At 37.0% G+C, this 14,976-nt stretch overlaps 4 long non-coding RNA genes across 11 annotated transcripts; 2 read left to right on the top strand and 2 right to left on the bottom strand.

The window, feature by feature from the left end:
* Positions 1-233: 233 nt before the first annotated feature.
* Positions 234-1,151, bottom strand: LOC135735419 (uncharacterized). The gene is made up of 4 exons (XR_010527581.2): positions 946-1,151; positions 645-673; positions 504-525; positions 234-306 (listed from the first exon to the last, which is right to left on the bottom strand). It is a non-coding gene; the product is annotated as an uncharacterized lncRNA (long non-coding RNA).
* Positions 1,152-4,460: 3,309 nt separating this feature from the next.
* Positions 4,461-9,880, top strand: LOC135735409 (uncharacterized). 4 transcript variants are annotated; one of them, XR_010527564.2, is made up of 10 exons: positions 4,461-4,645; positions 5,125-5,200; positions 5,760-5,871; positions 6,133-6,157; positions 6,243-6,363; positions 6,447-6,703; positions 8,627-8,700; positions 8,904-9,003; positions 9,564-9,626; positions 9,746-9,880. It is a non-coding gene; the product is annotated as an uncharacterized lncRNA (long non-coding RNA). The 4 variants fall into 4 exon arrangements; XR_010527562.2 differs by having other exon boundaries at positions 5,125-5,871; XR_012337009.1 differs by lacking the exon at positions 4,461-4,645 and having other exon boundaries at positions 5,113-5,200.
* On the bottom strand, positions 5,785-12,426 carry LOC135735411 (uncharacterized). Of its 3 annotated transcripts, XR_012337013.1 has the most exons (9): positions 12,289-12,426; positions 12,043-12,178; positions 10,025-10,123; positions 9,733-9,924; positions 8,913-8,967; positions 8,615-8,683; positions 6,456-6,685; positions 6,252-6,305; positions 5,785-5,924 (listed from the first exon to the last, which is right to left on the bottom strand). It is a non-coding gene; the product is annotated as an uncharacterized lncRNA (long non-coding RNA). The 3 variants fall into 3 exon arrangements; XR_010527568.2 differs by lacking the exon at positions 12,289-12,426 and having other exon boundaries at positions 12,043-12,263; XR_012337012.1 differs by lacking the exon at positions 12,289-12,426 and having other exon boundaries at positions 9,733-9,858; positions 12,043-12,263.
* Positions 10,675-13,287, top strand: LOC135735410 (uncharacterized). Of its 3 annotated transcripts, none has more exons than XR_010527566.2 (5): positions 10,675-10,759; positions 11,818-12,121; positions 12,302-12,440; positions 12,741-12,803; positions 13,131-13,287. It is a non-coding gene; the product is annotated as an uncharacterized lncRNA (long non-coding RNA). The 3 variants fall into 3 exon arrangements; XR_012337010.1 differs by having other exon boundaries at positions 12,741-12,885; positions 13,131-13,283; XR_012337011.1 differs by having other exon boundaries at positions 12,270-12,440; positions 12,741-12,885; positions 13,131-13,283.
* The last annotated feature ends 1,689 nt before the right edge of the window (positions 13,288-14,976 follow it).

Raw genomic sequence — 14,976 nt, 5'->3', positions numbered from 1 at the left:
TATCAACATTGGCTTTCAAACATCATGGACTCCGCCTTTAAGTATACATTTTATCTTACACACAAGTTTTCCAGAAAAAAAACATTTTAATCTTACCTCTCCCCTTAAGACAGGAGTCTGTCAAGATGTCCTGCAAAAAAATCAAACAATCATATTGACACAACTTCAGGAAAGCAGCCACAGGCAAAAGCAAATTTACCATAATATTACAATTACTTATCCACAATGCTTACCGAAGAACAGACATACCAGGGGATGCTGAAGTCGCAAGGCCCTCCCGAAACACTTCCAATCTCAAGCGGAACACTGTAAATTGCAAAAGCACCTGTTTTCATTCAACAAACAATAAAAAAACAATTCTCACGTGTTCACAACGACTCTTCAGCAAAAGAAAAGAACGAGAAAACAATGACGCCCACAACACCCAAAGCTATCCATAATGCTGTTGTAAGTTTATGAAATTCTACTGATCCACTATTTTAGCTTTATCCGTTTTGACCTACCATCATTTGGTGTTTCCTTGCACTAGGGATGTAGAGAAAGAAAAACAGGGCAAAGGAGTTAGAAAAAAGATATCAATTACAAGCAACTTCCTGTTGGCTGTAATTTAACTCAAAATGCATTTAAAGGGATGAGGAACTTACGACTCCGACGGGATGAGGAGGTGTGCAACCTGAGGTAAAGGAGAGACAAAAGAGAATTATGTCAGGCAATGGGTAAACATGTATGTTCTACAAAGGCTTTTGCTCGCTGCTTGAAAAACTGACAGCACTCAATGTTTCCTCCCTATTAATTTTACGAAGAACCTTTGCTCATGCCAAACCGTCTGCCCGAGATCCACAACGTGTGCCACCGAGGGTGACCCTCATCATAGCTTGCATAGCCCATTTTAGAAAAACACACAAAAAAGGCAAGTGAAAAAAAAAGAACCTGTTTAGTGATTACTTGAATGTTACGTAGCAACACCTACTTCACCATGGTCTCATTTTCAAGAGCGCCGGTGGATGGGTCCAACAGCAGCTCTGCTTTCTGTTCAGGTGAGAGGGATTCCAGAGCTGCCAGGTAAAGGGAAACACAAACCGCCATCACCAGGGACACAGTACATGAATCTCGCTGCATCTCTCTCTGCCCCTGTTCTCTGTGCAGTTTGTGTGAACCATAACCACAGCTTGCATTTCGGTGGTAAAACTGGAGAGGAATAGGGTGAACATCATGGTGAGCCACCTGACCCAGTCAACGGTCTCAAAGTCCTGGAACACTTCTCGAATGATTACAAAGGTCCGGTACATTATCACCTCTCTCACAGCAGAGGTATATTAGGAACCTGCAGAGACAACAAGAGTGTGAAAGGCATTTCAAGCAAGCCACATCCTTCCAGCCAGGCGTCTTAACCGATCGACTTGCCTTGGAAGCTTTGACCAGAGCGGTAAGAAACGCTTCCACATTCCAGAAAGCCTCTCTGATGTCCAGTTGTTCGAATACAGTGTTTATCTGATTCATGTGGTTCAGCCCTCCGGATCTCAGCGCGAGTTCACGTACTTGGGCGGGAGTCAGCAGTTCCAGCAATCCAAACTAAAGCAAAACATGGAGAGATGTTATTGCAGATGAAGCCAGTAGCAAACAAGCACTTATTTTTTTTTTTAATAAATAAAAGACTCCGGCCTCTATCTTACACCCCGCGCAATGCAGCGCAAAGCGCGACGCAAGTGTATTTTGCTAGTTTCGACCAGGCGCAATTATAATTTACACGTTTAGCGCCACGTTGTTTAAATAGCAAATGCATTTGCGCCCATGTTTGCGCCCATGGGCGTTATGATCTAAAAACGGGGTGTGTTCAGGCGCATTGTTGGCGCATTGCTATTTTGAGGCAACTAAAATAGACTATGCCATTGACCAACAAAAACCTGCTCTAAAGTCTAAAGTCAATGGTGCAATGTGTTTTTAGTTATTTAAAGAGCGCATTAGTAATATGCGCCTATAAATAGAACAACAACAAAATTTGCTTATCACATACATAAATGTGCAGCAGCACAAAAATGCTTTTAAATATGAAAGATTAAAGGATTGAATGTAAAAGATTATTATTGAGTCTCTTGGACATACCGATTATGAGACGTTAAAAGGCACAAAGAGCTGCTTCACCTGCAGCCTGATAAGTAAATAAATGCTTTGCTTTAAACAAATGCATCTGTTTTTAAATGTTTTTTTTAATGCTACATTGCTGATTTATTGTATATGATACCTGTGGATATGGTGAGAAACATTTTTAAGTAATGCTTAAAAAAACTGACGCTGTCTAAGTGCTGAAAGGTGCGAGCCGTTTGTAAATTCTTTATCTCCTGTTTGTTAGAAATAAAGTATTTTTAGAGTACAAACTTTTCGTACATACTTGTAAATTATTTTTTGATGATATTGGATAGCCATACATTTAAAGCAATTAAAAGCCTGCTTTTTACTTCCATGACTAAAAGAAAACGGGTTTTAAAGGTTTTAATAAAAAAATAACAATTTCAATACAAGTGAAAAACAACACAATTACTTAACATTAATCTTAAACTGGGGATCTTCTTCCTCCGCTTAGTTTTTCAGTTGACAAAGTCCGTCATCTAAATAGGGATCAGACATAGTGCCAGCACAACAGGCTTTTAAAGGGGATGAGAACTGAGACTCTCATTGGTTTATTGCACGTTACGCCCAAAATACTCCCATTACTCATAAAAAAAAGGACCAGCCCTTTTCGACCATGCGCTCTGCGCACAAACCATTTTTCCCGTCATTAAACTAGCAAAAAGTGGATTCGGACATGCCAATTTAGACGTTGCGATGTGTGCTTTAGACAATGCGCTTAGATCATTAAAATAGGGCCCTCCTTCTCAATTACTGGCAAACAATGCAAGCCAAATGTTACTCACAGTGGACAAACCTTGGAGCTTCGGCAAGACAGCCAGGATCTTGGTTGCACAAACAGCATAGGGAAAATGTGGTTCCTTGTCATTTCTTGTTTACATACACACACAAATCATTTCATGAGTCAGAAAACAGTATGGTGTCAGACAAAGCAGATGGAAAAGGAATTGAGGAGCTCAGATGCAAAAGAAACTCTTTGCGTCAAACATTAGATAATGAACGTATAATGCATGCCAAAAGCATTCATTTATTATTATTAAGTACTTTTGCTACAAATCCACTTAATCCTGTCCTCAAGCTATTCAGAAATACCAGTCTACTATCAGACTCTTAACTCTTTCCCTACCACTGATGAGTTATCTCGTCAATAAAGAGAAAACGCTTCCCTGCCAATGATGAGTTTTTACAGCAATCCATATTTCTGCTATTATCCACTAGGTAGCGCTCTTACCAAATTGTAAAACACTGAAGCATCCACTGAGGCCACAAACAGTAAAAACTGTTGTGTATGACATAATCATGATTCTGAATCTGATCTTTAAAGCAACACTAAAGACTTATTGCTCTTTGCTCCCCCTACAGGTTAGAAGCATAATTGTTCATTAGCACTGTCGTAAATACAGCAGCATAGCTGGCTCTGATTGGATTGTAGGTCTGCCGTAAAGCAAGTTTTTGTAGTTTTCACTCGAACTACAGGACCACTACCCGACGGTTGGAAACTTCTTTAGTGCGGTTTTGGCCGATAGAGGGCTGCAAAGCGAAAGTGCCATTCACCCTGTTTTGAGTGGATGAACCACTGAAACTTTTTTGGAAACGTTATTTTAAGGTAAAAAAAACTCTTTGGTGTTGCTTTAATAAAAGTACTTTACAAAAATGCAATTATCTCAGCTTTTTGCTTAAAACTTTTTATTTGTGAAGAAACCTACCCATATTTGAGAGCTGATGAAAAGAGAACAAATGAAAGTGGGATGAAATGTTTGAAAGCAGAGGGTCTGTTCTTTCATTTGATATATTGTATGTTTATATATTTATAGAGAGGTACATTTTCTAAAGGCATTAAACTTTTGTGAAAACCATAAAAATTAAAACCATTAAAAAGGGTTAATTGATTCAGCACAAAAGACAAAGAAATACTCATTTACAACAAAACAAGTGGGTTGCACAGAGTGTTTTGCATCTAAGCTCTTCAATTGGTTTAAGATGACTGTAAAGGACAACAGATAGCATTATATGATTCTGTATTTTTACTTACCATTATGTCGCTTCAAACCATTGTCTTTTCATCAGCTGAACACTGAAAAACAAAAATATATATACAAATGTTACACAAATGTGTCCCTTACCGGTAATGGATTTGAATTGCTAATCAATACTAAAACTTCTTATGTTGGTGTAGTTAAAAAGGGGCCTTGGATAAAGGCAAGGGAAAACAAAACTGCCCAGATAGCACACGTACGTCGCGGAGATGTCTGCGCGATGTCTTCTTTTTCGTCTGGAAGACGTATTATATAGGGCGTTTGCTCATCTGGAAGGCGTCGCCAAGATGTATGTTATTTAGAACGATGGCGAGCCGCCGTTTCCCAGATCTTTACAAGATGTTAGAACAGCAAGCCGCTCTTTCACAGATCTTTAGAAGAGCTTTAAAAGATGCCGAGCCGCTCTTTTCCAGATGTTTAGAAGAGCTTTAAAAGATGCCGAGCCGCTCTTTCCCAGATCTTTAGAAGAGCTTAAAAAGACGGTAAGCCGCTCTTTCCCAGATGTTTGTAAGATTAAAAGATCCCTCATTAACAAATTGAATTGCCCTAAACTACAGCAAATTATTTCTACACACATCTACACATGCATGCTGTGTCGTCGATATTAAGTAATTAAAACACAATTTTCAATTGATCTTAAAACAGGCAGTTGTTGATTTTATAAAACACATTTATTCAAATTAAACAATGAAAACTTTCATTCATTTATCTTTAAAGATGCATTTTACACGACAGTATGCGAAAACAACAACATATAAACATAACATATTTAAAATAATCAAAACCTTTCCGCGTCTGCATTATAATCTCCATTCTGAAATAAAACATTACAAAAAATTACCAGGAAATAATCGTGAAAGGCTGTTCTTTCTTCATAGCGTTAATTAGGATCTAGAAGATAAAATTACCCGAAAGTGTTGTCATTGTTAAATAAATTACGAATCTGCGTCTTTGCGTCAAGGTCATGATTCTACATAACAACATCCGCTTGACCTCGCAATGCCAAGAAGAAGAAAGGCGTGGAACATTTGCTTAAGGTATGTAGTAATAATGCATTTAAATAATAAACTGTTTGGTGTGGGATCATTTAAATAATACCTCGAGATTGGGTTGATAACAGTTAATCATGCTTTAATATTGATATTTCGCCCACCTGTCTGACGTTAATTTATTTTGATCGTTCATGTAAATGAGTCTTGTGTAAGATTCTAGAAAGATATAGTGGCTAACTTGATTAAAACGATCAGTATTATGGTTGATATTTGTATTGCACTTGTTAAAATTTGTTTTTGCCCCCATTTTTCATTTCATGAGCTGAACTTAAATATTTTCTATGTCCCCAAAAGGCCTATTTCTCTCAAATGTTATTCCCAAATCTGTCTAAATCTGTGTAAGGGTTGCGTTTATAATTGTGGTTAGTGTGTGTGTAAGGCTCTGCCTGTGAAAACACATCTAAAGTCTTTTTTGTGATGTACTGTTTTCTACATAAAATCATCCTAAACAATGAAAAGAACATTTTGTAAAAATATCTTATCTTTAATATTGGCTGAGTAAGATTCTTTGTATAAACCCTCAGTCTGTTAATTTTGTCTCCAGCCTGTCAAGATCTTCAGCAGATGTTTGAGCAAAAAGTCATCATCCTCTTCGTCACTCTTCATCCGTATTTGGGGTAACAAGCACCTGCTTCCGACTGGACAGCTGATGTCAGGTGGTTAGTCTTTATTTGCATTCATCCTAGTACCGTCAAGACTGCTATTGCAGCTGCAAAAAGGCAAAGATAAATGAATTAGGAGTGTAGCTTTTAAAATGCTTTTACTATTAAATGCATTATTTTGATTTATTTAAACTTAAGAATCAAATAGGTGTGTAGTTTAGGTAAAATTCTTATAACTGCATTTGTCTGTTTTACAACAGATAAACAGTAACCAAGTATAAATGTACTGTTTTTTTATGTTGGATGGATCATCAGACCTGCACCTTCCTTGAACATGTTGGTAAGGTAACACTTCATGCAAGTTAATGATGATGCTTTTTTATAAGAACTTTTTATAAATAAATATTATTATTGTTTTTATTTAGGTATCTTACTCTGTATTTGTTCACGGTGGTCACCCCAGGGTCTCAGGACTCAAATTGAGTGCTCTATGGATTAAACAGAAAATGCAGTATAAACAAGTGTTATGTTGTCTTGAACATGTTGGTAAGGTAACACTTCATGCGAGTTAATGATGATGCTTTTTCATGAGAACTTTTTATAAATAAATATTTTTATTGTTTTTTTAGGTAACTTACTCTGTATTTGTTCACGGTGGTCACCCCAGGGTCTCAGGACTCAAAACGAGTGCTCTATGGATTGAACATAAAATGTAGTATAAACAAGTGTTATGTTTTTAAATGCCACTAATAATGTGTTTCTGTTTTCTTTCTCATTATGCTAACAAACACTCTTTTACCCCTCATGTTAGGTAGATCAACACTCCAACCATCTGCATTAGGGACTGAATAAAGGATGCCCTCTGTAGCTGGGAATGTTAGATCAGGTAATTTGCATTTGATATATTTTTTAAGACACACACACTAATGCTGCTTTTACACCGCCAGCGACTAGCAACACAATCTCGTTCATTCCAATGAAAGCTTTGCCCCATTAAGCAACATGAGCAACTGTGACCATTGACAACAGGAAGTGAGCATGTCCAGCTATGCCACAACTTTGAGTAAAGTTCAACTTGATGAAGGACTTTTGGGAGCAACTACCAATGAGAGTGAAGCAGTGAAGTTCATGTCATCCGTCTTTTGTCATTTACTGAGAGGATTGTTACTCATTTGTTTATAGTTTTTACTAGGACAACCAGAATTGGGAACGCCTTCTAATAAATGCAGCATAAGGCCTTAACTGTCTGTGGCAAATATTTTTAGCACCCAAAATAAATAGGGGTGCTGCTTTTAAAGAAAAACACCACAGTTTTTCAATATTTTACTATGTTCTTACCTCAACTTAGATCAATTAATACATCCTTATCTTTCATCAATGCATGCACTTAATATTTGTACAGCACATCGTGAATGTGTTAGCATTTAGCCTAGCCCCATTCATTCCTCGGCGCGCAGTAACCTCATCACTCCTGACTACTCCCCCCCTTTTGAGTTTGAGCGAGAGGTGGAGTAATCAGGAGTGATGATGTTACTGCACGCCGAGGTCGAAGTGCTGCAAACTTAGTGCTCTTTTGCCATACAATATAGTTCTCATTTTTATCCGCTTAAAAAAATCGCCACGTTTTATTTTGTGCCACCATACTTACTCGTGTAACTACTCATGTAACAGTCTTTAAATAAGGAAAACATGAAAGGGTTGGGTGGCTTCTAAATTCATCCCTGTTTGGATCCTAAGGAATGAATGGGGCTAGGCTAAATGCTAACACATTCACAATGCACTGTACAAAGATTAAGTGCACGTATTGAAAAAAGATAGGGATGTATTAATTCGTCTAAGGTAAAAACATAGTAACATTTTGGAAAGCGGTGGTGTTTTCCATTTAAAGGGATAGTTCACCCAAAAATGAAAATAATGTAATTAATGACACACCCTCATGTTGTTCCAAACTTGTAAGACCTCCATTCATCTTCGGAACACAGTTTAAGATGTTTTAGATTTAGTCCGAGAGCTTTCTGACCCTCCAAAAAATGTATGTGCTGTATACTGTCTCATTTCCAGAAAGTTAATTAAAACATCATCAAAGTAGTCCATGTGACATCAGTGGGTCAGTTAGAATTAGTTGAAGCATCATAAATACATTTTGGTCCAAAAATAACTATTTATTCAGCATTGTCTTCTCTTCCGGGCCTGTTGCGAATGCGTGTGCACAGTGGCGCTGCTGACGTACGACGCTGCTGATGTGTTATCCTCAGACATGTTTGCGAAGATTGTTTTGTTTACAGCGTCTCTCTCAGACTGTAAACGGAAAAAAAAGCTTGGGTGCACCAGATAACAAGCCAACAGCATCGTACAGAAGCAGTGTCATGCACACGGTTCACAACAGACCCGGAAGAGAAGACAATGCCGAATAAAGTCGTAATTTTTGGACCTAAATGTATTTTTGCCGCTTCAACAAATTCTAACTGACCCACTGATGTCACAAGAACTATTTTGATGATGTTTTTATTACCTTTCTGGACATGAACAGTATACCGTACATACTTTTTTAATGGAGGGTCAGCAAGCTCTCGGACTACATCTAAAATATCTAAATGGTTACTAAAATTGAGGTCAGATTTTTGAAAACGTGGTCATCCAAAGTTCTCGGTACAGAAAATCTGTTTTGTATGGATCAGAGTTAGACATGGTCATGTAATATATAACAATGTAATAGCAAGTGTTATGTTGTTTTTGAAAATGCTCTGAAAATAAAAAAAGCTTTGTTTATCCACTATGCTATCAAATGCTCTTTTACCTTGCATGTTAGGCGGATCAACATTCCATCCATCTGCATTAGGATCTACCTTAGAGACACTCACTGGAGCTGTAAATGGGAAGCAGGTAAGTTGCACAACAGGTTTCTTGTAGCATTCTTAGACTAGCAATTTTTATGTGAGAACTTTAACATGATAGAAATTGTTAAACTACAAATATGGTCTATATTGTCTGAGAGAAATTCTTACTCAAGAATCTGCATATTGCTGTAGATATGCAGAGTACTTATCTCGAAACAGTCATAAAAGATTAATGTTTTTGTTTTGTAGGTCACTTACTTTGCATTCGTCCTTGGTGGTCACCCAAGGGTCTCTAGAGTGAAAATTACTCAATCTATGGATTAAACAGAAAATTTAGTTGTATGAAGTGGTATGTTGTCTTTAAATGCCATTAAAAATGTGTTTCTGTTTTCGGTCTCATATTAAGAAATACTCTTTAACCTGCCCACTGGAGCTGGGAATGGTTAGCTGCATTTTTTACATTTACAAATAAACAAACAGAGTTAGATAAGTCCATACATACCATTCTCATCTCCGTGTGTGCTGTAACTCTGTCTGACGCAGCCCCTGCTAGCTAAGCTTAGAACAAAAGACTGGTAGTGAATTTATACAAATCACAACACATAAATTGGAAAATATCCACGTTACTTTGTCACTTATTGGAAGCAGTATGCTAGCTGGAGCCATTCACTTCCAGTCTTTGTGCTAAGCTAAGCTAGCGGGGGCTGCATCAGACAGAGTTACAGCACGCACAGGGATGAGAAAGGTATGTATGGACTTATCTAACTCTGGGGGATACGGTGAATAAGCTAAATTCCCAAAATGTGGGCGTGTTCCTTTAAGGATTTAGGGGTATTTTGAAGTTAAATGAAGCCGTTTTACTTTTTAAACTGTCTCTTTTATAAGGACTTACTGAATTTATTTTTGCAGCAATTTGGGACATTCTTCCAGTTGTCGGCAACTTTGTGAAAAAGGCTGGAAACTTAAATGCAGGTACTGTTTCATTCTTTTTTTTTTTTACAGCTATGAAAAATAATGTGTTTTTAATTGTACTGTCTATTAATTAATTATTTTATACAGTTTAACTGATTCTGCTTACCTGACTCATGCAGAATTCTGGCCTGGTGTTTGGTCTGTGCTGTCTTTGGCTCTTGCATCTCCATCATCCTGACCCTCTTTAGCAGCCTGTCCATGTATTTATTTGGAGGCCACCATGAGCACCCATCTGCATAATATGACTTTGTTACTCAGATGTCCATGCGCTCCTACAAATTCTACATTTTTTGTAAAGCTGCAACAAGTTGAAACCCTAATTATTAACGTTTGATTTTGAACTATGTAATTCAAATACATGAATAAGTAACAAAAGCAGAAATTTATTAAGATATTACCTTTTTGTTGCTTGTTTACTGATCTATCAATCCTTTTGCATTTTCATAATTGTTCATCATAACTTGGTATACAGTGGATGTGTGGCTGCAGATAACTTTCTGAAGTCAATTTAAAAAGACAAAAGTTAATAAATGCTGAATTGGTCAAATATACATTGTTGTATTTTCACCATTTTAATGTTTAGGCATTTCATAACTTGAGGGTTAATTCACGTATAGTGATGTTTCAAATCAAAGATTAATTTATTAATGACAGCTAATCATTTTATAAAGATTTTTATTACAATATTTATTTATATAATATCAATTTAATACATTTAATTCGTTACACCTACATTACTGAGCGCAAGGGAGTGCAGCCAACAAATACATTCAGGTGTGTTCGACTTAACACCGAGATGCGCAGACAGCACGTGGTATGACATCAAAGTACCGCGAGAGTTTGGGAAAGCCCCGGAAAAGGTTTGATCTCGCGGTACTTGATGTCACGATCGGTTTGCGTGTAGATCAGCATGAAGTAGAACACATCTGAAAGATGTGTGGGCTGCCTGCACTCAACGTTGCGATAATTCAGTAGAGTCTAACCTCAATCGGTTTTTGCAGCTTCTGGGTGTCGTGTCGAACGATCGCAGAACGATTTGTTGTTCTTTTCCAACTCGATTTTTAACTCCCTAGACTAGTAGGATGTTCCAGCGGGTGAAGCAACAGTGCTGACGGCAGAGTTTCAGTGTCAATGTAAGTTAACCATTTTAACAGAATATATGTTGTTATGCAGGCATGTAAGTTAGTCGATCTACAGAATGATCGTCGTATATTAATGTTCTATACGCGATTAAAAGCTTATTAACGTTTATCAATGCACTGCTATTCAGGCCGCTGCAAAGTCCTGAAGCCACGTTGTAACGTTAACTTCACATGTTACGCACTGGTGGGGATAAACCAGCCATTTTAATAGAGTTATTAAATGTCTCAAACCTTTCCCGCCCTTTAACGTTACGTTAAAATGGCCCTTATACGGATAACGTTACTGTCATTCAGACCTTTTCCTAGAAACCACTCAAAACCGTTAACGTTGTTCTATTGGAGTGGTTTGATAATTGTATTTATTAATTGTTTCAGTTATATTAGTTATATTTGTTCTTTAATTCGTATTTCTAACAATTAAAACCCAGGAATGACAAGCTATACTTACCAAGATTTTGACGATCAAACTGACAGAAAAACTAACTTAAAGCCGACTAACGTTATTAAACCAAAAAACATACTATTACAAAGTGAAGAGGAACGTAATGTGTACAAAATTTATTATTTACAGGTTATTAATAATGTTATTTGCGACAAAAAAGTTTAGGGTACTCGAGCAAATAACGGTCTTCTGGTAAATATTGTGGTCACGTGATGGCCTCGCGACATATAAGTCGTTTCCGGTCGTTTCTCAAACGCACAGCTGCGTCCTTTTAAAATTATTTTTAATATTTTTTTTAAATAATAAGAAATACAAGGGGGTACATTATACATATATAAAATAAAAATAAATAAGGCTCCGTCCTTATTTTTTATTTTTTTAAATAAGGCTCCGTCCTAGAAGGCTGCATGTCTCGGCTGCCACGTCATCAAGCATCGTCGAAGGACATCTCAATCTGCTTGTTTTCTATTTTGTTGTTTTAATTTAATTACAAAATGTTTAACTGTCCATGTTGTAAAGACAGTTGATACATGACTTTTATTCACTGTACTACATTATTGGATTTTTTTGGTGATGCATTGCTAATTTTCAACTTCTCTCTTTAAAGTTTTCATGCCATGATCACTGGGGCGGAAACCATTATGACGTTGCCTTGGACATCAAACTAAACCATCTCATTCTGGCTTTTTTCTAACATCGAAATCTCAGAAGGCCAGGACTAAGATGGACGCAGCCTCCACATGCAACCTTGCATTTGAGGAACACCCATAGAACGGTCAACTTACCCCATACTCTAACCTGAATGCAGGGATCATAAAACTTTATCTTTTACCTTAATTGTTAGATGGGTGTTGATACCAAACTTTTTTGTCTCGTCTACCCAGGAGAAAGTCATGGGTTCTGCTGCTGAGGTTGTCATAAAGCATGCTTTTTCCATTTGTTGCATTGGGCAATATTATCAAAAGATTCTGAAAGAAATAAGATAATTTTCAAAGCATTAACATGAATATGAAAGCATTAAGTCATTAATGACCATCTTTTATTATTGTTTATTTATAGTGTCTTTTATTCTGCTTACCTGACTCATGCAGAATTCTGGCTTGATGTTTGGTCCACCTGTTAGCTGGCTCTGGTGCTTGGTAGTCTTCTCAAACCTCTGAATCAAGGCCACCATGAGAGGCCTTCTGAAGACCATCATTACGCTTCAGATCCAGTTGTCTTAACTATGAGGTAAATCTTTTTTAACTGCAGCATTGAGCGTTATGTGCGCTGTTTATGCGCACTGAACGCCTTGCATTTTTGCCCTCTACTGCAACATGCATTTTTGAAGGAGCGCTAAGAGCGGAAAAGCACCCAACGTCATTTGTGTCTTTCCATTGTCCAATTGAATATGGGGAGAGGCGGGCCTTCCGTTGTAGGGACCGATGTTTACAGTTATTTGAAACAATCGTACTTCAGTCACTTACTGTCTCCTGTGTGTTTATGCTGTGTCTGATGTGATGATGTTCTCATTGTGTTCTGTTGTTACAGATAGAACTGAACTGGAGTCTGTGAACTAATGCTGTGTTCGAGACAACTGGAACAGCAAACAAAGTAAAGTATCCGACCTCTCAACTTGTGACTGATCGATCAGCACCAACCTCAACGAGATGCATCATTTGACATTGCAGACAAGGTGGTGGCTAGCCTTTCACAGCCTTACATGAACCGCAAACAAACTTTAAACTATTTTTACAGCACATAATATTTGCGCTGCATTGCACCTTGGGTGTGCATTATTTTCTTATAATTCAATGGCCCGTCGTCAATTATTCCTTACATATTGAAGGTTGACAGGTTTGTTTGCATGTAATTGCAGTATTATTAATTTGGGGTTGATAGTCCAATGTTGATTTGAGAAAAAAAATTTTTTCTTTTTAGATCCTTTCTCTTTTTAATGCAGCACTTAAGGATGAACCACCCTGATCTACTAAGATGCACAGATTCAACTCTGGCCCAGCATCATCCCCACACCTCATCTGCCATCAGTTTAATTTAATGTCTGTCAATTGCAAATGCTATTTATTTCAGTTATATTACACTTAATGTTAACTTTAATTGAGACTAGTATTGTGTAAAGCTGGGGTTTCCAAACTTTTCATTTCAAAACCTATTAGACAAGTGTAATCTATTCTAGACCCACTAAAATATTTCTACCCAGTCTCACAAAGTTTCGTGATATAGTCACGTATTTTTTTGATTCTTTTTTCGTGCTATTATCACGAAATTTCGTGTTTTTTAAACCATTGTCGCTTCGGTTTAGGGTTAGATTTGGTGCTTGCATTAGAAAGTCACTTTATATATTGGTTTATACTATTTTTTCTGATTTATTTTTTTATATGTCGCCTGGCGTTGGGGTTAGAGTTGGGTTTGGTTAGGGATGTCATTTTATGTAAATCTAACCCTAAACCGAAGCGACAATGGTAAGAAAATAGGACAAAACAGTTGAGTAACCAATACGTGATAATCACACGAAAACAGGAATTCGTTATACGATCACGAAAAAACACGAAATTTCATGATAATAGCACGATAAAAGAATCAAAAAAATACGTGACTATATAACGAAATTTCGTGAGACTGGGCTGAATATTTTTACATATACATTTTTTTAATGGGGTAAAACACATTTGTTATCTTTCAGAGGAGTCATTTTATTTTCATAATATTTCATAATGTAAAGCAGTGGTTCTTAACGTTATTCCTCGAGGCCCACTGCTCTGCACATTTTGTATGTCTCTTTTATCTGACAGACTCAGTTCAGTTCATTGAGATCTCTTCTAATGAGCTGATGATTTGAATCAGGTGTGTTAAATAAGGGAGACATACAAAATGTGCAGGGCAGTGGGCCTCGAGGAATAACATTAAGAACCACTGATGTAAAGTAAATACAAGTTTATTTGCAATACCAAATATTTTATGGTATATTCTTTCAAAACCATTGTCATTGTTAATTATTAATTTGGCCAAACTGTTGTTGCATCATTAAGGTGTGCAACACACCTTAACCTACTGTGTGACCGACAAGTGGGTCCTCCTGACCCACAGTTTAAAATCCCCTGGTGTACTGAATGTATTGTAATTAAAGTCGCACCTAAGTCTTGTGTAACAGTCTCCATTATTTAAATTGTGATTATATTCACAGTTTCACATGATACTTTCAGCACTTACTACATCACAGTGTTTTTAATGCTTTAATTTTTAGGTTTATTATAAATTCATTCATTTTTAAAGAATTCTTTCTTTATGTAGAACATGCAAAGTCTAAAATGTAAAGTGTCATGATCCGCTCTGGGTCTTGTGCAGTGATTAAAAGAGCAGGTAGTAAATGTCATAGCTTTGCAGTATATTGGTAGGCTCTGGATGTAATGAACATTCAGAACATATGTTTCATAAATTAAATTTGGTAAACAAACTTGTCAGAACAATTCATGCTGTGATGCTGGATAATACCTGGTCAAATTAATACATGTATAATGTGTTTCGACATTGTATAAGGTTTCTTCATCTATACAGACATCTGTTAGAGAACGGTGCAGAGACTGCTGTCCATTATTGGTTACAGTATATTTGTTAAAATGTTGCCAGTAAGATTATTTCCGTGTACAAGGTACTTTCTTTGAGAACCTTTAAGTGTTTTATTCTGCACTTAAAGCATAAACGCAATTTAAATGCAGGAGTCCCCTCGTCCTTACTGCCAAATATGCAAGTGAAACTGGACTAAACG

This window comes from Paramisgurnus dabryanus, chromosome 7 (assembly GCF_030506205.2).
Source record: "Paramisgurnus dabryanus chromosome 7, PD_genome_1.1, whole genome shotgun sequence".
Classification (NCBI taxonomy): Eukaryota; Metazoa; Chordata; class Actinopteri; order Cypriniformes; family Cobitidae; genus Paramisgurnus; species Paramisgurnus dabryanus.
This window is presented reverse-complemented; position numbering and strand designations above follow the sequence as displayed.